Raw genomic sequence first — 21,974 nt, 5'->3', positions numbered from 1 at the left:
AGCTTGAGTTGCCCTTGTGCTAAATGACTCCAACACAGATGTGTGAAAACCTGCTAATAGTAATCTTTAGATTACTTTAGTAAAACAGCTGAGTGTGGTGGCATCTTGGGAACTTGCTGTCAAGTAAATTCCTGCTTTGGGGAGCAGCAGGAGCAAGAGGGAAAGGCTCTGGTATCTATCTGCTCTGGTCATCTGCAATTAATCTGCAGCCAGGCATCTGTCAAAGCTCCCAATTCTTTGGGTATCCAGAGACAAATGAGGGAGACAGTGCATGCAAAGGAAGTCCACTCTGGAAATCACTTCTGTGCACACAAGGCAACCCGAGCACCCAAAACCTGCACCAAGAGAAACCATTCATGTTCCAGCAAAAAGACAGATTTTATATCCAAGTATAATATACATTTTAAGATTTACACACAGGGACCTGATAAACCATTTAGCAAAGAAAAAAAGGAATCAACAGGAAGATAAATAAAACTAGTCCCTCTACAATGCCTGCAAGTGGCTTCTGTGAATTGCTTGCCACAGCTCCTCAGTGCATCCCGATCCAGGGGTCATCCATGGAGGGAGGATCTTCCCCAGTGCATCTGCACTTCATTAGGAGTTTGTAGACTGCTAAATGAGCAACAGACCCCAGCATGAATGCACATTGTCTGAGCTGGGCTGATCACACTGTGTGATACAAGGGAGTGTTAAAAAAAACTGCTGTTCTTCAGTAAACATTGGAAGAGAAGACTGAAGATTAATTCAAACAGCTTGGAAAAGTGAAACAAGAGAAATGAGCTGAATATTTCCAAATATGGGCTACCTTACTTCAGTATCAAGCCAGGAGAACCTTGGGGCATGCGAGCCAACCAAGCTGCAACTCCCTGGATAACAAGGCCTTAATTAAAAGCTAAATTGCACATACATAAAAAACCCCACAGGGCTCACTTCAGCCACAGAGGTCATGAAATCACAGGCAATCATATGACAAACATTAATCCAAAAGTCCAGGGAACAACTGCTCTGCACACACTCACTCAACACAAGCCACAGAAACACTTGCAAAAATGCCATAACGAGCTTAAGGCTTTTAGTACAAATAAATAAAGCCACAAATAGTAACACCAAAGGAAGAGAGAAAAGGAACCACCAAGGGCTCTGGTCTTCTGTAGCTGGGAGTTGTTCACTGAAAATGCCAAATTAACTCCAAGGGAGGATTCTATCCAGTGTTCCCCCAAATCCCTGCTTCCCTGCTTCACTTCCCCATCAACTCCTGCTAATCTGATCTGGAGGAAAGTCTTCCCCACTCCAAATCTGGCACTCATTTTACCCTCACATACAATCAAAACATGCCAACCAGCACTTGAGATGTTTTTCTTTAATACCATTAGGAGCAATAACACACCATGTTCAACATCCCATCTCCAGCTGCTTTGGAGAAAAGCAAAAAACCCCAGCTCAGACACCAAACTATGCACAGGGGGCTCAGGGAGAGGAATAATTAGCTGATTTATGTAATTCCCACATCCAGCCCTGGGTTTTATTCAGCATCCTGTGTTGGATGGTCCTGAACCCCATCACCTCAAGCAGCAGGTCTCCCCACACACGCTGTGGCACCAGGGATGAGCACAGATGGTCCCACGTTGAGGTTGCATCCAGGAGGCCAGTGCAGGGTGATTTATCTCTTGGAGCACAGCAGACCCTGGGACTCAGCTGCTGTAATTTGGGGGCAAGTCAGAAACTGCCACAGATATCTGCTGAGGATCTGCTCCTCTGTTTCAGCACTTTTTTTTTTTTTGCCATTAAAGACCAGCAGCTTGCAAGAAAAGCAGTGAGAAAAACAGTAAAAGAGAGGAAATTTATGTAGGGCAAACCAGGTGCATTGTTCCTGCTAGCAGTGCTGACCCACCACCAGCACATCATAGTGCACAACCTACCCTTGCTGACTCTGGGTGTCAGGTACTACTAATTTGGACTCAAGTCACCATTTAATGAACATTCTTTTCATTTTCATTTTGACTGGAGGCTTCCAAGACCATTTCCTTTGGAAACACACCAACCCAAAGCTCAGGGTGGTGTTTGGGGATGGTGGTGTTGCCCACAGCAGACTCCTCTTAGAAGAAGTTTCCCTGTACCTGTAGGTCTTTCCCCAAGCCTTCCCTGATGGCTCATTGCATCTCCCAGGTGTGACATGGAGTCACAAGCCCCTGTCCCATGGGACAGGCAAACGGAGAATTTCCTGGGAATTAATACTACTACTACTACTAATAATAACAATAACAATAAATATCATCTGGCTTCACTTGTCGAAGACCAGAACCTTGCCAAGAGCAGGAGACAAGCATGTGGATGTTACTCTTGAAAAAAACAATGTCCTCTCAAAGAGGCCACAAAACAAGACAATTAAACACAGTCTGCCAGCAGAAATACACTTGGGACAATGCTTCCCAAGCCTCCCCTCCGCACCCATCACCCTGAGCATGTTGTGGATGTGGGTTTTGCTGTGCTGACTGAGATAGGAAGAGAGCAGCCCCAGCAGCATCACTCTTAGGGCTGGATCCAGAGGCAGCTCAGAGCTGGATTTTGCTCTGAGGGTCCAGCCGGTGGGGATGCAGCCACGCAGCTGTGAGGGAAGAAGCTGTAGCTATAAATGAGTGTTGTTCTCCATCTCCTGACGTCAAGAGAAGCTTTGCTGGCGAGCCCTGCCAAGCTCCCAGCTCCAGAGAAGCTCTCTCACCCCACACAGCCCCCACGTGAGATCTCAGCCGTCTCCCTCCCAGCTGGGTGCAGGCACCTCCTCCACCCCCGGCCCCGAGCTGCCAGGATGGGGGGGACGTGCTGCCAAAAGCTGCTCGCCCAAAAAGCCACTTTCCATCAGCAGCACCTCGGGCTGGACCCCAGGTTGATGGAGGAGATGGTGGTTTGTATCCAGGAGACCCCGGGGTGGGAGTGGTGTGAGTGCCCGGGTTCATGGCAGCAGGATGGAGAAACCATCTCAGCAGCTGCTTCACCCTCTAGTGCTTCTCAATCAACACCTGGGCTTGAGCTGTTGCTCTTTACTTTCATAGCTGACAGGGGATATCTCATTGCATTGCTCCCTTTATAGGGAGAGAGAAGAGATCTTTGTGCCTCTTCTAGAAAAGAGAAATAAATAAAATCAGACAGCCATTTCCTTCTGTAAATAGTCAGGACAGAGCTGGGGAACAGGTGAGGCCAGGAGCAGGTAACTCTTCATAGCTCTGATGCAGGATTAAAACAACATTCCCAGCATATCCTTAAACAAACCCATGAGAGAAGCCAAAGCCACCCCAAAGTTTCCCCTTCAGCCTGTAATTTTCAGACAACAAACCAATCCTTTCACTTTTCTAAAGGAGCGAAGAGAGAGGCAGAGAACTGGAAAAACCCTTTATAGAAATATCAGCTGTTCCTCCTCATTCCCACCCCCAGTTCTGTTTTTTGACAAGTTAAAGTGAGGCCATAACTTATTCTGCTTTGTTCGACAGGGCTAATCACACGTGACTCTAATCACTCATGATGTTTTATTGATTTTAAGCACATTTAATCAGAAATTGGCTCGGAGTTAGATTCCTGCTAATTACTGAGAAGCAGCATTTTGAATGACTTCACAATTGGACTGCAGATTAGAATGGACAATATGTACTAAAATAATGATTCATGCATTCAGCTCCCTGGATTTATTTTGTTTATATTGGATTTTTTAATCTTTAAAGACATAATTCTGCATATGGGCAAGCAGCATTTAAAACCTTTAACAAAATGGCTTTAATTTAACAGGCCAGGCTTTCACCAGAGATGGGATATGGGGGAAACAGTTTATCCCCAACAAATGCAGTTATTTCTTTGAAGGTCACTGGACATGCCTTGCCCCACGGTGACACCACACACAGGTGGTGGTGGTGGCACTGCCAGGAGAGGAGAAGCCACTTCTAGGGGCTCCTTTAGCATTCCCACCAAATCCATCACTTCTGCTCTGAATCCAGGGTGAGCTTTTCTCAGTCAGTCCCTGCACATCCCTATTTCCAACCCCAAAACCCAAATGCAAATGGCTCATTAAGGGAAAGGCACCCAGCTCCAAGAGGTGCCCGTGGTGAGCTGAGTTCTGCCACCACCTCACCCCTTCTGCTGCTCAAATCTCTCCACAACACAGGGTTAAACGTTTACATTTCCATATTTCTTGACCTAAAAGCCACCTTCTCGTGGAAAATCAGATTGTTTCTGATCACAGCCTGGAAACAGATTTTTATTTTTCAAGAGCTGCAGGTGTCTCATCTCCACCAGTGTCCAGGAGATCCCTGGCAATGTGGCTGCAAATGCTCCAGTGACATTGTCCATGCTCAGAGAGAGCTGTGGCCAAGCACAGACCTTTCTCAGCTCTGCAAAGCTTTCTCTGCCTCCTGGGAAACACTGATCCATGAGCAACAGGGAAGCTGGAGGCTGGCAGAGAGGCTAGACTAGAGACTACCAGATATTTGAACTGGTAGGAAAGGAAAATTTCCTTCTGATTGAAAACAGAAACTTTCCACTTCCATCTCTGCTATTTTATTTTTGTTGGAAAAAAAGAAGTCACACTGGGGAAGGCTCTCACAGTTTTCAGCTAAAATTTTCAAGTTTTGAGTTATAAAGTCAAAATTTTCCATTAAGAAAAGGAATCTTTTTTCCCCTCAACACAACTCCACTGGGAATACTTACAGCAATCTTGCCAGCCAATTGCTTTCATACAAAAACAAGCCTAAATTCAGAATGATGCACGGAATACACTCCAATAACTGGCGTCTAAAGAGTGACAGCTCCAAAATCTCCTGTTCCGCTTTCACTCCTTTCCATGGGTTTGTGACACCCCAGTTCAGTGGTTGGAACTTGCTCATGAATTATGTGAAACTTCAGTTTCACAGGAAGCTGGGAAATTCACCCCAGAATCACCACTGGCCTCCCAAGGAACCAGCCTGCAAATCTGTGCTAATTCATCCTACATGGAGAAGTGGTGGGATTTTCACTCTTCAGGTGCTGTTACACGCTGTAAGATGGCAAGGCTCCAGCCTTCATGTAGGTTGTAGTAAGTCCAGAGTGTAACTCTGACTCCTGCATCCTTCCCTTCATCCTCATGACCCTCCCCATTCCCCACTGTGCTGTTTCACTGTCACTGCAGAACAAGATTTAGAGGCAAAGGGAACTCTCACCTTGGGTGTAACTTCACAAGTTATAAAAAGGAAATATCTCTTTGAGTTGGACTCCTTTAATATTTTTTTCCTTCCTCCTTTTTTTTTCACTTCTTCATTTCTTCATTTCTTCATTCATTCTTTCTTCTGTTCTTTCAGTTGTCCTTTATTATTTCTTTCCTTTTTACTTTCCCAGGAGTTGGATTCCTAGAATCCTGTGAGTCCTTTCTGATCATGATATTCTAGAACTCTATAAAACTCACTGCATCCAGCACTACTGGGTGTAGGTGTTCACAGCCCTGAAGAGTGTTGTTTTAGTAGTTTTCTGAATGGTCATGAGTGACAAAACAGCAAATCTGTGTTCTTCCAGACATTGGTTGACTCCAACTCCAGAGTCTTCAGTGAGAAGAACAGGCCTGAAATTATTCTGAAGTTACAGCACCTACAAGAATTTTACCAGATGGAAACCTGAAAAAAGATTGCTGATTACTTCTCAGATGCATTGCTCATTTGTTAGAGTAATTACTAGATGCAAAACCAAAAATAGACCCTTTTCCTTTGATCCTCTCCAGTTGGAGTCTGCACATGACAACGCAGAACATGTATCTGGATGTTCTGTACTGAAGCTGCCACAGTTTTCATTCAAAACCCAGTCAGTGTTTCTCATCTCACCTATGAAAATGCAAATGAAGATAAAATCTGTCAAAGGACACTGGCAAGCATCAACCTGTCCCAGCTCCTCACAGTTTATATCCTCCTAGGGGGGAAGAAATCACTTACAGAGTTTGGAGCAGCTCAGTGATGACACTGTGCTGTTCTCCTCTGGGTATTTAATCATTTGTTAAAAAATCCACCCTGAAGCCAGCAGCCAAGGTCTTTGTAGGTCCAGCTTTGGGATTAGCCCTTTATATATAGCCTAGGGCAAAGGGTGAGAAAGAAGAGTGGTTTCCAGGAGGTGTGGACCAAGGGCTGAGCAGATGAGGCCAGGGCAGAGCTTGGCATTCCTCTGTGTGTGTGAGAGCCAGGGAGAGCTGGCAGCAGGAGCTCAGGGGTGCTGGAGATGCTCAGGAATAAATGCTACCAAAGTGACCCACGGGACAGTTGATTGCTCCAGAAAAGGAGATGATTCTCTCACAGTGCAAAGCTGGCTGAGCACACATGAGCTGGCCATCCTGCTCCAACATTCCCGAGCAGGAGCTGCCTCACTCCCCTCTGAGGAGCTCCAGCAGCTTGACACGGGCACCTTGACCCCCAGAGAGAGGCTGGGAGGGGTAAACAGTGCCTGAAGTTTTCTCTGCAGGTTTTCTTGCAAGGCTATATTAAAGGAAGATTATATAGATCGGTTGCTCATCAATGCCTGTAGAGACTTGTCCTCCTTGGATGGCTTTGGTAATGTGGCACCAAGAGCTGGACTGGCTACATGGCCAGAAGTGAAATGGAGGGTGGAGAAGCTGGAACTCACACTGCTGTAGCATTCTTTCGGCTTGTAGCAAAGCTTCAGCACAATAATCCAGTCCCAAATTCATCCATCAGCAACTGATTCCTCTCCCCCAGCAGCAGCACTGAGGCCGCTCAGTGAACGGCACCGGACCGGTGGGACTGTGGTCAATTTTCCAGCTGTACATTCAACAAACCTCATTCTTTATGCTGAGCATTAGCCTTGATATCCTGAATTAGAGATTAGGCAATACTATACATTATTTCCAGCCAGGGATTAATTAAATCTCAACATTTCTGAGAGGCAGCTGGTATAAAGGAAGCCATTCATTTCAGCAAGGTCCAAATGAACAAGCTCCTCATTTGTTTCTAGGCTTGCTCCATGGTGGAGTGAAAAGTAAGCTGGGAACTACCTCTTGCAAATGCTTTTAAATGCCTGATAATAATGCATATTAGGTACCCTCCAGAGGTTCTTTGTGCCAACCACTGCTCCTTCCTCTTCAGGTGCTGAGGCTGCCTTTTCTCTGCCCTAAGAGCAGGTCCCAAATGTGGCAGCAATGTCCCTTTCAGTACACTGCCCAAATGAGCTCTGCAGTGCTTTGTTCCTGATGTTCCTTGGGCTGGAAGGAAGCAGCACAAAGCCCCTGGCACCATGCTGGAAAAGAACTAAAACCCTGTTTGTGTCTTAACATGGTGAGGGGAGGCAAGGGGGGACAGGACTGTGTGTTTTGCTCTAACTGGCTGCAAAAAGGGGCTGTGAAGGAGACCCCCAGGGATGAAGATGGGGCAGCAGAGTTGATGTGCCCCGGAGATTGAAGTCGGAGTCCACCAACCAACATCTTCAGAGGGATTTTTTCCAGGAAAATGGGAAATCTGCCATCAAATAGCCCCAAAGCTGAGCAAAACACTGACTTCATTAGAACTCTTCACTGGCAAAACTGCTCACAGATTTACTCATTGTCCTCCCTTGCCCGCAGTGCTCATGCCCACATGCACATGGCTACGGACAGACCTGGGGATGTCCGTGCCATTCCCCACAACAGGGCATTTTCCATGGTTTCTTGGCTTTTTGTGGGCCAGTGAAACAGCTGGGGCTGCCCACAGCTGCTCACTTTGCTTTCTCAAAATCTGCTGTTACTTGTTTGGGCTTATTTAAACTCACTTTCTTCCTGTTCACTTTTATTCTGCTTTTCTTCATCAAAGTTCTGCTTGGGCCGAGGAGGGACTTTGAGACCTGGAGGGTTTCCACGGGTCTGGCTTGTATTAGAGTGGGGCAATTTCCCAACCACCAGCTGAGTTTCAACATTCCCTCTCTCCCTGCCTTACTGAGGAAAACCAGGGGCGCACATACAGCCTCCTGCAAAGACTCCTTTTCCAGCAGGATGAAATCAAGGTGAGGGAATTTTGACAAGTTCAACAGAGTGGGCTGGGCTGGAGACCTGCTGCTGGCATGCTTGGAGCTGAGATTTTTCAGACTGATGTTAATTTCTGCAGCTCTTCATCCTCCTCCCTCCCTGCAATCACAACCCCATGATCACAGCAATCCTCATTTGCAATCTGCACAGGGGGCTCTTGCACAGGTTGAGGTAAGTGACATTCCCAAACCAGTGCCAGTGCCACAATATTAATATAAAAACCATCATAAATCTGGGGTTTGCTCTTCATTGTTTCAGTGCAGCTCAAACTATTCAAAGAAGTAACATGTTGTAAAAATCAATGAAATAATAAAAAAAAAATTCCTTAGACATAAGATACTCCACCCCTGGAAACATTTAAGGTCAGGTTGGATGAGGCTTGGAGCAGCCAGGTCTAGTTAAAAATGTCCCTGTTCACTGCAGGGGAGTTGAACTAGAGGAAGTCCCTTCCAAACCAAATTTTCTATGATAAGCATGCCAGATACTCCACTCTAAATAACAGCTTTGGTGTCTTTCATAATTTGGAGGAGAGTTTCCTCCTAGTCCTTTTCATGGATTAAGTTCCATCCCATACCCACCAAAAAAACCCGAAATCCACTGGGCAATGATCTCCATGTAACACAGGACAGTGTGTGGCTGCTTAAAGCCACGTGAGTTCCTGAGTGCTGGAACTGAAGCCCCCATTTCCCCCTCCCAACTCCCCTGTTGCAGGCCCAGCTGCACAATATTCATTTTAGTCCCCCCATGTGCCTCATGTCCAGTGGATGTTGCATTTTAAAAGGTGCCTTCGTGCAATTCAGCATCAGTAATGCGAGGAGACGTTCTGCAGAGCCAGCAGTTTTTGCAGGGAACCACGAGATGGCGATGGAATAGAAATTTCCATCCAGAGGAAAAGCAGTTCTGGGTTACGGAGAAAAGACTGAACCCCCTGCTTGCTGAGCCCTCTGCCAGAAAGTAAAAAGCAGGGAGGTGTTGAAATTTTACATTATTTTACAGCTTTTTTTTTTTTTTTTTTTCTGGGCAGAGCACATATTGGTTCTGTACTTATAGATTATCAAATATCTGAAGCATAGCCCAGTTTTCATTTTTTTCTTTTTTTTTTTTTTTTTAATTAGTGTATGCTTTAAAATCTCCTGGATTAGAGCAGAAACTTAATCCTGCTATGACCAATCAAGTCACCATGAAGGGGCAGTAAAACTGCAGCCTTTTAGAGTTTGCTGCATGGGAATAATTAAAAAAAGGTATCTTGCATTTCTCCAGTTCCATTTCCCAAGAGATATGTCCATCATTGATCAGCCCACTGAAGGGAATTTTGACACAAAGTGAAAAATTAATTAATTAAGATTTTTAATTAAAACACAGAGAGGCATGGGAAATGGGAAGCAGGAAACTGCAATCCCTTCACCCTCTGAGCTCACCCTTTCCTACAGGATGGTGTGACTGGGATTTGGAAGGTGGGATGAATAAGTGTGACCGGAGTTTACAGCCTGGATGTTAAGAAGGGTCTGAATATTGTTACTTAACCCCCCTACTTTATCACCTTATTTTTGCTTATAGTCTTTCCCCTCTACTGGAAACATACCCATAGGAAAAGGAACAGTCCTTTTTATTTAATGAGTGAATATTCATAAAATGATTTGGGTTGGAGGGGACCTTAACGCTCATTCAGTTCCACCTCTGCCATGGGCAGGGGACACCTTGCACTACCCCAGGCTGCTCCAAGCCCTGTCCAACCTGGCCTTGGACACTTCCAGGGATCCAAGGGCAGCCACAGCTTTTCTGAGCAATGTTTCGCAGTCTGTGACCAGTCTCATAAGGCCCCGTGGTCATTTCTGAGATTATTCTCAGCATCAAAGAGTAATGTTGGCAGTTTTAAACAAGGGGAACCAAATTAACAGAAACTGAACTGTTTTCAAATGCCTGCAAAGCAGCAAAAGAATCCATGTCCAGCATCTCCATCCTCCCTCTAAAAATGCTTAGTGAGGCAATACTCAAATCTTAAAGCCATCAATTTTTTTTTAAAATGTGACTTCTAAAGGCAATCCCATTAAAAAACAGTGTGCCTTTTCTCTGGGTCCCTGTCCCCCCAGCTGCCACAGTGCATGGCATGGGAGCAGCACCCACTTCCCACCAGCCCCTTCCACACCACACAGGGAGAGGGTGGCAGTTTTCACCTTCCTTCTCCAGAGTAACAATATTTCTACTGCCAACCCCAAATCTGGGGACCTGTTAAACTGAATGAGGATAAAGGTCCAGATTTTGAGCCCATAATTCAATTAGGACTTGCACAAATGCAGCTTCAAAGTGCCCTCATGAAGATTTGCCCTGCAAATTTAAACTTCACTTTGCAAATCTGCCCTTTAGGTTCCTGCTTGAGAAGGAGATGGGAGACAGATTGAGGAGATTCATTTTTCCTCTAGTTTATATATAACTTGCTAAGCTTTTTATTTTTTCAAATGAGCTTACTATGTCCAATTTAAGTCAAAATTTAATGATCCCTGCAGTAATTCATTTAAGGATACAGCTTCCATAAACGGCGTAGCATAAGTCAGGGAATAACTGTCCTTGTCCTCAGCGCAACCATTAATCAACTTTATTAAAATCAGGATTGGCTGAGGAGGTTTGCAGAATGAAAGAAGACTCGGAGCGTTTTCCAGGACTAAAATGGACCTGAGACCAAACTTTGGGTATTTCCTCCCCACTTCCCCAGGACTTTGCTCCACGTAACTTGGGAGCATCCAAGTCCAGAGTTCATGGTTGGGCTCACGTGTGGAATTGGATGGGGTGATAGTGATCCAAAAAAGGGTTAAAAAACACCAATAGTCCCTAACACAGACAGGCATGTTGCTTTGCACTTAGGGCAGGAAGGGGATGTGGGAAACATCCTATTTCTGGCAATTTTAGTGGGGTTTCTCAATGCTCTGGTGTAGGGATGCTTTCTGGATGAGGCATAAGCCTCAGAGCAAGCACCTGGAGTTATTTTACATTATGTTATTTTACATTATTATATATTATTTTACATCTTCATCTTCCCCTCAGGTTGGGCAAGGCCCTGAATTCCTGCTCTGCTTAGTGATGGTGCTGTGAGTGGCTGAGCCCCTTGGCAGGTCAGGGGAGGCAGGAGCAGCCCAGGGTGCCACCACAAGGGACCAATTAGATTTCTGGATCCAATTAGCAGTAGCTGTGATTTGTGTGCACCCCCTCTGTACATATGGCTACGCTGAACTTTCCCTCTGCTTTAAATGTCCTCACGGAGCGCGGGCGAAACGAGAGGAAGGAACATTTGTCTGGGTTTTTTTTTTTAAAGCCTTTATCATGATGGACGAGGAACCTTTTACATCATTCTCCAACTTGCAAACAAATGAGGTACCTTCATCACCTTCCCCTGATAGTGGAGCTGGCAAGCGACAGCCCGATGAGCTGCTGGGGAGAGGGTAAGGAGTGTGCAAGTGTTTCATTGGACCTCATCAACCAAGTTTGCTGGAAATAAAATATAAGTGAAGTCAGATGCTGAGGGCTTAAGTGTCCATGCATTAACCAAGATGGTTTCCATCTCGTGGAGCAATTTGGGCTCCGGCCATTTAGGGCAGGACAGGAATTGTTACTCATTTTAATGGATGCTGGGCATCCAAATCCCTTCGGTGGCATTGAAACATCTCATCCCTAATTTCTGTGTTTCAGTCCCTCACATGCAGCCAACTCCTGCAGGGCACTCCAGGAAGCCCGATGAAAATGTTGCTGGTATTACTCATAATGATCTTCAGTTTCATTGAAGAGATCAGACCAAGAAGAAGAGAAGGAAAGGTCCAGGTCTGTTGACAAAATGTCAGGGAGATTAATAGAGCTGGTTCCTTCTTCCCCATCAGTGGTTTCAGTCCAGAAATAGAAGATCCCATCACCTGCAGCCCACCAGCAGTCCCTAGCTCAGGGTTTCACAAGCAATGAGGCTGCAGCTGGGCTGGCAGCGGAAGGGGACAATGCAGGGCAGGGCAGGTCCTGCTGCTAACCATCCTGGTAAGGGATGTTGCCAGCACCGGGGAGAAAGGCTGTCATGAATGACTGAGAGTTCTGCAGCACAGCCCAGGGGTCAGGTCTACCCCTCTCTCCTCCATCCAGAGAGATTTTAATGGCAGGATGTCCTTCCTGGCAGGAGGTGCTGATAATGGGGTGGATCACCAACTCCAGCCCAAAAGGAGGAGATAAAACCACTTTACAGGATGATTAAAAGAAATAGTCATCTAGCTGGAAAGTCTCTGTTAGAAAAAAAGGCAGTGTTGGAGAAGAAACCCCTGCAGACATTCATAGCCTTGACAGAATTGTTTAGGGTAGAGTAACAGGAAAAAGGCCTCAGATCTTTTCCTAAATGAGCTCTTTTACACAGCAGCTGGCTGGCATTCAGCTCCTAGAGATGAGTGTGGGGAGAGGTTGTAAGTTAGGGGAGCAGCAAAGGGGGCTGAAGGTTGCATGACATCACTTCAGGTCAGAGGGTCTGAGAAAACCCAAAACAGTTTCTCTCTATTTGACTGAAAAGTGAAGGGGGCAGTTCCCCATCCCTTCTCTTACAGGTGGTTCAATTTGTCTTTCCTTGGTGGAGAGCAGGCAAAGTTGGGCAACATTATCTCTAGAGGGGAAGGATAAAGTGGGTGATGTTTTCCAGAAGTGGAAAATCCAGCAGAATTAAATTTGATCCTTGGAAAAAGATAAACATCTTTAAATGCCCGGCCCAAATGCTGAAGTCACTGTAGCTGACCCACAGAGAGGAAGAATGGTTTTGTGGTTAAGGCACTTCACTGCGATCTGAAAAATCTGGGTTTGATTCCCTTAGCCACAACCTCCCTGTGTGCTAACAGACAAATCTCTTCCTATCGTTTTGCCCACATTACTATTTATAAAATGGGGTTGAGAACTCTTCTTTTCTTACCAATAGTTGCTGCCCATATGGAATTTGCAGTCATGGTGAAGTCCAGACATTGTGGATTGAAGCAACAAGTTTCAGGAGTGCGTCTCCTTGATCATGATTTTATCTATTTCCTTCATGGAAGGAGCTGAATTCCCCACTTGAAAGCAGAATATTATAGCCACAATCCACTCCTATTCACGGGTCAGGATTTGAAACCAATTCTTGTATTAAAAAAGATGAATCACAGCACAAAAATGACTTAATTAGCTGTGTAGACAGCCAGTGTGAGCACAGAATACCCCGAGTGAGGGTCCTCTCCAGCCAAACACCGTCCTTTAGGGAACTTGGCATTCCTTCCAGGCTGTGTGTCAAGGAGACTGAGCAACTTTACATCAACACAACATGGATTTTCCTTCTACCAAACTACTCTGCAATCTGTAATTTTTAACCTCACAAGTTTGAGATTGTACCTTAACATTTGCAGGAAGCAGATGGCTTCTGCATACTGCCAACCTGTTGTTACAAAAGCATCTTCCAAGAATTGTTTTCTACCCACAGTCGCTAACCATAATTAACCTTTCATATGATTTAATAAACAGCAAAAAATATTTGCCATCTCATATTAATAAAGAGAGCTTTTCAGGACATTTTTCCCCCCTTTTCAAGAACGTAGAAGCTGCAGTAATTTTTGTGTGTGCTTGTTTTTATTGCCCTTCAAATTATTTAAGGATGCAGTTTACCTATGCTGATCAAAGCTGAGAAGGACAGCAGAGCAGTGGATGAGCAGAGCATCTTCTGGCAGGGCACAAAGTGACCTTTAATTTCAGGAAAAAATGAAGTTTGGGTGAGAAGCATGACTGCTAAGCGTGGGGCAGCAAGGGAGTGCAGAACCCATTGACAGACACAGTTATATCAAGTTGTGTTTTCCAGCTTTCCCACACTCATGATTTTAATGCTTCATGGAGTTTTAAGTGATAATAATAGTCCTGTAGTACTTTGACCTTTTTTATCTTGAGAAACTTCACTGGCTGGTCATTTTTGGGCAGGACTCTCTCTATATATACACACATACCATGGTGACAGACACCTCCAAAGTGCCTGGGAGACAGCTAAGTGAAAAGTGGGATATTACCATGATTTCATTAATGAATGAAAATGAAGATGTTGGCTAAGACTTACCCCCATATTACAGGAGAAATGAAATGGCAGACATAAGTAAAAAGCTGGCATGGGGGACCAAAGTACATCTTTCTGTTTCTGATGGGCAGTTGCTTTGGCTTAGGATATCAAAGGCTTTCTGAAGAGCTGAAACTATAAAGGAAATATTCTCTTGCCTTAACCAATTTCCATAATGGGGGCTAGGGAACACTGTCCCTGCTAGGACAGGAGAACTTCTTTAATTAATATTTCTTGTGACTGTTGAGTGCTCATCATCCATTAGTATGATAATGTACCTTTGAAATTACAAATACAATTATGATGATAACTGCTTGGCTATAAAAAATAAAATCAAATCATATACATACGAAGATTGAGTTGCAGCCCAGGAACTGATTCCAGGAGATGGCCCCAGGTTTTCTGTTTTCTCCCTGGTTTTGCTGGTAGATTGGAATTTGCCAAATGGTGTTTGGTTCCTGTTTATTATCAACGTGCTGCCAAGACTGAAATGGATCAGCTTCAATTAAGATGGATGCACATCAAATTAATGCAAGCCCAAGGAGGCTGACTTGTAGCTGAAAATAAAATACAGTAAAATAATTAAAAAATAATTTGCTTTCTAAATCTAGAAATTAGGCAAGGGAAATAAAAGACCCCAAGGAGAAAACACTTTAAAAAATATTATTAAGGATAAAACTTCTGGTTTTTATAAATATAATATGCTCCTGAAACCAACCAAGCAGTTGCAATGTTTTCTTTGCATCACATTTCAGATGTTGACTCACATATTTGCTTGCCTGGAATACAGCAGAAAAGCACCATTTTGTTAAAGATGCCATTTCTTTAAATATTTCTGGTAGCCTTTTCCAGTAATTAATGCTTCAGTCATGCCAGACTGTGGGTACACTCCTTATTGTGCCCCATTTTGAGATAATTTTGTCCTAGTCTTCCTCTACAGACTTTTTTAGTGTAGGATTTTATCTAGTTTAGAACAAATTTTTTAAAAATTATTCCCACTAAAAAATTATTTTCCTGTGAAGACAAAACATTTATCATGATATAGACACAAGTTTGAAACATGCAAATGTGGTTTTTACTGTTGCAGAGCTCAGTGAAATACAGGATAGCAAAACCACAGAATCAGTAATCTTTTATACAATCCTTTTCCTCTTTGCCTGGTACCCCAAGGTGCCCTCTCTGACTATGGAAATTCAGAGTTTGTTTCTGCTGTTGTCCTTGGAAACTTTTTTTTAAGCCCAGTTTACAAGGTCTAACCAACTGAATTTAATTTTCTTTCCTTTCCAATTTAGTTTAAAATTCAGGTGGAGGTTTAGCCTTTGACCGTCTGAATTTTCTTTTTCCTGTCCAATGTATAATAATAATAATAATAATAATAATAATAATAATAATGTTATTATTATTAAAAGGTGTTTTCTTGCTATTTTTTCTTGGGTTTTTTTTGGTTTTTTTTGGTTTATTTAGCCTGGGGTTTTTTTGTTGGTTTTTTTTTTTTTTCCTTTTTTCAACAGGATGGGTTAAAGAGTCACTCCCAGCACTTTTTGGATTCATTGGATCCAGCTCAAATCAAATGGGACAAATATTTTGTTGCCACAAGAGCCCCGAGGATCTATAATCTGCAGTTCTTTTCAGCTCCCTGGCAGCAGTTTCCAGCCAGGACGTGTTTTTTGGTTTTTTGGAAGAACACGTTTTCATTCAAGAGATGTTGCAGCAAAATTCAAGCAAGGTCTGCAGTGGTCTGTGTCCGAAGGCAACAAAGCGAGCTTTCTCCTCGGGTTTGGGTTTCTTTTCAGCACTTACCAACTTTGTCTCACAACACCCTTGAGGAGGCAAAAGCGCTTTTTGTTCCTTTATTAACAGGCGAGGGAAGCGGGACATTAAAATCCCGGTGGTGCAGCAGGAGGCAGCCCTGGGGACGCCTTGGCGGGGCAAAGTGGGGGTTTGGGGTGATGCTTTGGGTACCCCCCTGGTCCCTGCTCACCTTACCCACACTAACCTCCTCTCACAAATTTATCCCCTCAAAATTCAGAGCCACAGAGCTCTGGGAGAGCTGCTTCAGCAGGAAGGCAGAGGATTTATTTGCTGCTAACCTCTTTGGGGAGTTATTTTTTGTTTCTCTCCAGCCTGCACATGGCCCTGCCATCGCTGCTGCCCCTCGCCAGTTTTAAGGCATTTGTACACAGATCCCTGTGGAGGAAATGGGCTCTTTTTGTCCCGTATTGCAGATGGCAGCTATGAGAGAGGAAGATTTATGTCACTTGCCCAACTTCGCCCTGGAAGTCTTTGGCAGAGATTTGCACCCTGGTCTCCAGCCTCACGCTACAATTTGTGACCATCACTCCTGGCTCCACTTCAGCCTCTCCTGTCTCAAAGCAGGGATAAGGACAATTTCCATCTTTCACCCTTTTACATGATAATTTTTTTTTTTTTTAACCCTCTCTTTGAAGTGGTTTGAGACTGTGGAAAACTCCACTTTCATTAAAAGGAAAATTAAAGTTATGGACAAAAAGGTTGAAGCAAAAAGACTAGAAACTGTAATCTAACAGAAAAATTCAACATTAAAACAACAATCTGCTGCTCCAAGGGTCATCTTGTGATTTACATGGAGTAATTCGTGATTTTCCAGCAAGTTGCTGGGCAGACCTTAAAGATCGATGCTCTGAGAGAATACTAATTTTAAAAAGTATTCAGCTCCTCATCAGATGTTGAAGAGTATGGCACGCTTTCATTTCTCCCTGCACATTAGCCAAATTAAATCAAAATAAATATCAATGAAAATATTGCACAGGACATAAAACCCCATCCATTTGTGCTCTATCCATATGCTGCTTTATGAGATGCTGGGTTTCGTTCCTGCTCCGCTCTCCGCTGCCAGCCCCGAGCGCGCAGCAAGGCGCGGAGTCCCCGATGTGCTTTAGGCATTCATCCCTCCAATACTGCACCCCGGGGCCTGCCTGCAGTTTTGTTCTCACCCTGTATCTTTGCCAGGCTTGTTTGTGCCCACGGGCAGCAGCCATGGCCCGGCCAACGCCTGCCAGGCCAGCTCCAGTCCCTGCCACCGGCTCAGGCTGCGCCGCCGTCACTGCGGGACCAGCCGCAAGGTGCATTCCTGCCAGCAAAAAGTACAGTTGCTAAAAGGTGCTTTGTTCATTAATTATCTTAGGGTGGTTTGGACAAAGCAAACATTTCCATGTCCAGGAAGTTGTTTCTGAGGGATGCTGGTGCATTCGTACCCCGTGGAGTCCCTCGCTGTGCAGCTGCACCGAGGCACCGTGCAACCTGCAAAGCACGGAGTGCCCGCGACAGAAATCATAAACCACAACTCAGGGTTTGGAAATGCAACCAATTTGTGCCGGCTCAGGAGCAAGAGCAGCGATTTCTGCTTTTAAAACCGGTGCAGTTTTTAGGGTAATGTGATTAGAGATTCAACATTTCCCCCTCTCATTATTATTTAGCTCCCTCATTTGAATGCTCAGGTTTGAGGGAAGGGGGATTGCTTGGAAATTACAGACGCAGCCAAATTTCTTCCTTCCCCTTTGACAGGGCAGCGCTGATGGTTATTGTTCTTTTCTAGCTGCATTACGCTGTCCTTGATTTTTGTTTCAAGCAGTCTAATGGCATGATGTCAAATCCTGCTAATTGGTTTAGGATTAAAATGCAGGGCCACATCACTCTCTTGATTAACCAGCAGCAAAACTGCTTTTGTCTAACGATCGTTTCAGAGGAGAAAGAAAATAAAGCATATAAAGGAAGCGCCAGGCTTTTGTCAGTAAAAATACGTAGGAAACTGCTTTTTTTTTTTTTAAGGAAAAAAAATTGCCACTGTGAGGCCCACTAAGTTTTGACTTGTAGCAGTTCAAAAGCAGCCCTGTGGGGAAAGATCGCTTCCTGAGGAGCAGGGACTGTGCTTTTATCCAGCATCCAGCCACTTGCTGCGCCACACTGGAGCATCCGTGGCTGAACCTGCTCGTATTTAACAAACCAGCAACAAAAAATCAACGGAAACTTCTCAGCCCCATTTCTGGCCTCTCTGACACCCAAAGAATCCCAGTCCCAGCCGAGTTTGTACTGGGATAAATAATCCAGGACTGAGCAAAGTCTGTGGTGGGCAGTGCAGTGGCAGGGAGGTGTTGGGAGCTCCTGGCCCTAGAAGGGTCTGAGCAGGATGTGGGATGCCTGGGGCCATGGGAACAGGCTCTGCAGCTGCATCATCCCACTCCACTCACCCTAAGGACTCAGAAATTAGTTCTGCATCCTGAAACGGTGTTGTGCTTGCTGGGACAGAGCTCACCTGTTGGGTAATGAGCATAAAGAGGTAGTTTTTCATGGGGATTATTGGGAGAGGAAGAGGGGAATTCATGGTTCAAATTAAAATAGTGGAAGCAACACCAAACCACTACTTTGCTACCCTTTTGTTATTAAAAATAATACCCCAACAAACCCACAAGAACACCCCCAACAACCCTCACAGATTCTCCCTACTGCACTGTTTAATCTCTTTGGCTCCTGTTTTCCCTGACCAGCTGAGGGATTTAATTTCCAGGGAATTAGATGTCCAATTCAGGGCATTGTTTTGGGAAATGTGCACACGATTTACCACACACAGTCCTGAAAGTCACCATCAGACCCAGCACTCCCAGCACGCTCCAGTCCCATCCCTGCTCTGCCGGGAGGTGAAAGGGGCTTTATTGGGAAGGTTTTGATGCATTTGGCACGTCTTTGAACCTGGCTCCCCCAAAGGGAGAGAATGAACTCAGGCGGAGAAAGAAAAAAGGAAATAAAAGGGCCCTTCCCATCTGCCCGGCTGCATTCAATGGGGAGCTTTTTAAAAGGTATAATAGAGGTTTGTGTGTTCCTGCTGAGATTTGTTCTGGTCAACTTCTCCAGGGCGCTCAGACGGGGCGGTGTGGTGTGCCTGCCCTCCCCCAGCACCCTTAGAAAGAAATTACAGTTGGTTTCCTTTTTTTTTTGAACTAATTTTTTCCTGCTACAAAAAGTGTATACCCTGCACACACACTGCTCTTGCACAAAAGCAACTCGAGCCAGCCCTGCTGAAAACTAATGTGGGTGTTTCTCTGGGTTTTTAGCAGCAGTGCAGTAAAGCCTGGTGTTCCCAAGCATGGCACTGAGGCATTCAACCCCCAAATATCCCTACAGGATCCAGCCCAGGTTTTCCTAGAAAGCTTCTCTGGGACAGTGAGGATGGGGAGCACCCAAGGGCTCAGCCCAGTTTTCCAGCATCCCGTTGTGGAGGTAAATCAACAGCACTTTGGCCATACTCCAGAAGTTGTCCTGCTCTTTATTGTGCTCTGTGACTTGTTGGTGTGATTATTAAAAGCCAGGTCGGCTGCAAAGCTGATTTTTTCAATGCACTCCTGGCCCCAGAGCAGACGAGATGACATTTAACAACACCAAGCACTCAAGAAGGGGCCCTGTGTCAGCACCCAACAGGTACAGAAACGCCTGAGAAGTTCTTGGCTGTCGTGAGCAGCTTTCTGCTTTGCACACTATGATAGAAAGAGTGGAAATACGCTTTGTGTGCTTTTCCCTGACTCCGGGACTCCAAAGCAGGAAGATGAGAACATCCTGCACACATGTTAATTAGTCATTCCTTAAAACCAAATGTCACAGCGCTCATATTTAATTCCAAGAACAGACTGATGAATATGTACGTATAGTTATATTTCATTTACATACTCTGGGATTTGTTAAGAGACGCCTAATAAAACCATCTAAAATGAATTAGATGTTCTCTTAACAGCATTTATTTTGAATTCATGTATATCAGAGAAACATTCCTAATATTGTAATAGGGGATTTTCATAGATATAAAATACATATATTGCATTTCATAAACGAAGATAGGGAGTTAAAGCAGCCACCTTCTAAATGGGATTTGATTCTTGAGGTAGCAAGCACACGAAACAGGGCTTGAGATTGGGGGGAGGCAGTGATTGGGTTTGTAGGACCCCAAAGAGGATGAACTCAGCACCCAGAATGCAGTAAGAAAGTGTCCACATGAGGAAAATATTAAAGGAAATGAATTAGCTCCTCAAAGCCAGCAAGCAAAGAAAATCCCCTTGAGACATTTGCATCCTCTTATTTTCAATTTCCCAGTTCTATATCTGATACTTTTTGAAATTTATTTTTTTCTTTACTCAGAGCCCCTGCCCTTGGAGTGGGGTCCATACGGGTAGCTGCACTGAAAAATGCCATTCAGCCCAAGAGGCTCTTCAGGGATTTTTTTCCTTTTCCCTGTGGTTTTGGTTTTGGTTTTGTGTTTTGTTCTTCCCCCCTAACTGCCCTGCATCCTGTGAGCTCCCGGGGAGCACAAAAGCATGTCCTGGCGGGCACACTATCGGCTCGGCAGGTCGTGCCGCGGGAATTCAGCTCACACTCCCGCGGATGTGTGAGTCTGGAACAAATCTGGCTCACCCGCCTGCCTTGGCCGGCCTCCGTAGGGCTAAGAGGGGTGGAAGGCAGTAAAATCTCCTTTCAGTCTATAAAAATCTGCAGAGATATTTGGAATGTGCAGAGGGAGCAGATCTCCTGGGTAAAGCGGAGCAATGATTAAAATAGTCACTTTTCTGACCGTAATCGCAATTTAAATACTGCAGCTTTTGTTTGTAGAATGGCTTTGGTTTATATTCTAGTGACAGTCACACAACTCCAGGGGTTGTTTTTGGAGTTAGTGGCAAAAACATGTGGTTTGAATTTAAAGTTAGAGGATCGACATTTCTCCAGCAAAGATATTACCAGTGTCTCTATGAGTCATTATTTTAAATCATCAGGAACCTGAACACTCCTCATTAAATGATTAAAGGGAACAGTAATGAAAAAGCTAAAAAAAAGGATAAATATACAGCTATAGAAACAGGAACATCTATTTTCAAAGCAGAAAAAAATACTACCATCCTGACAAAGGGCAATAAACTTATCAAACTAACTCGCTTCTTTATTTTTTTTTTCTTTCAGTCGAGAATGTAATCTTAATAAAGAAACAAATTTCAGATGGCAGGGTAAGATTACAGCTCTTCTAGACTAGGACTAGAGTTTTCCCATAAACAGGTTATTGCTGTGGGTTCTGGTAATAATTAACTCTGTATTTATGCCCCACTTTCTGAGAATAAAATGATCCCGGAGACCAAGTGCTTGATGGTTAAGTTTTCTGTTGGGGTATCAAGATTGTTTCTCTCTACAAGCTCCATGTTGATGTTTTCCCCAATAATCATGGCCTCAACTCAGCCCTCCCACACCTGAGCTCATTCCCTTCTCCCCTCCCAAAACAGAGAATGGGACATGCAGACCAGAGCAGGGCTGGGTTTTGCAGACCAGCATCCGTATACAAGACAGAGGAGCAAAGATAACCTCACTCTGTGTAAAAATATACCTCAGCTGAGCTGCTTTTTCCTTCCTCAGAAAGACCAGGGGCTGTCCAGTTGTCCAAAACCATTCTGGCCAGTTTCAGTAAGGCATGCAATGGGAATGATTGGAATGATTGTGGTTACCAGAGCTGGTGCTTGTTGGAAACCTTGGCACATTGTGTTTACAGGAATTGCATTGGGTGGGTTGCAGTTTTGCTCCTTCAGTGCCTGTTTTGAAGAAAATATGTGAAAAAACAAATAAACAAAATATAAAAAAATTAGGTAAGTGTATTGACTGAGGCATTACGTAGCATAAATAAATATAAATACATGAGGCTCACTGCCTGACTGTATCGATACATTGGCAAGAATTCAAGGGTTATATTTGAAATGCAGAAAATAATCCAGTGAGTCATCTTCCCCACGCTTTGGCTTGCCATCCTCTCCCATTTTCGCTTTGACCCGGGAGGGCACAGCACACAGCCTGAAAATATGCAGTGGGATGATGTGGCGTGGCTGC

General features: G+C 44.5%; 1 long non-coding RNA gene across 1 annotated transcript in view; it reads right to left on the bottom strand.

Moving 5' to 3' along the window:
- Positions 1-21,974, bottom strand: part of LOC119704227 — a 39,728-nt gene that overhangs the window by 10,261 nt on the left and 7,493 nt on the right. Inside the window, exon 2 of the long non-coding RNA XR_005257874.1 lies at positions 21,481-21,682. This is a non-coding gene — a long non-coding RNA (uncharacterized LOC119704227). The remainder of the gene's footprint in view (positions 1-21,480; positions 21,683-21,974) is intronic.

Source organism: Motacilla alba, chromosome 8 (genome assembly GCF_015832195.1).
Source record: "Motacilla alba alba isolate MOTALB_02 chromosome 8, Motacilla_alba_V1.0_pri, whole genome shotgun sequence".
In the NCBI taxonomy this organism is placed as follows: domain Eukaryota; kingdom Metazoa; phylum Chordata; class Aves; order Passeriformes; family Motacillidae; genus Motacilla; species Motacilla alba.
The sequence above is the reverse complement of the archived record's forward strand: the minus strand, read 5'-3'. Positions and strand labels throughout refer to the sequence as shown.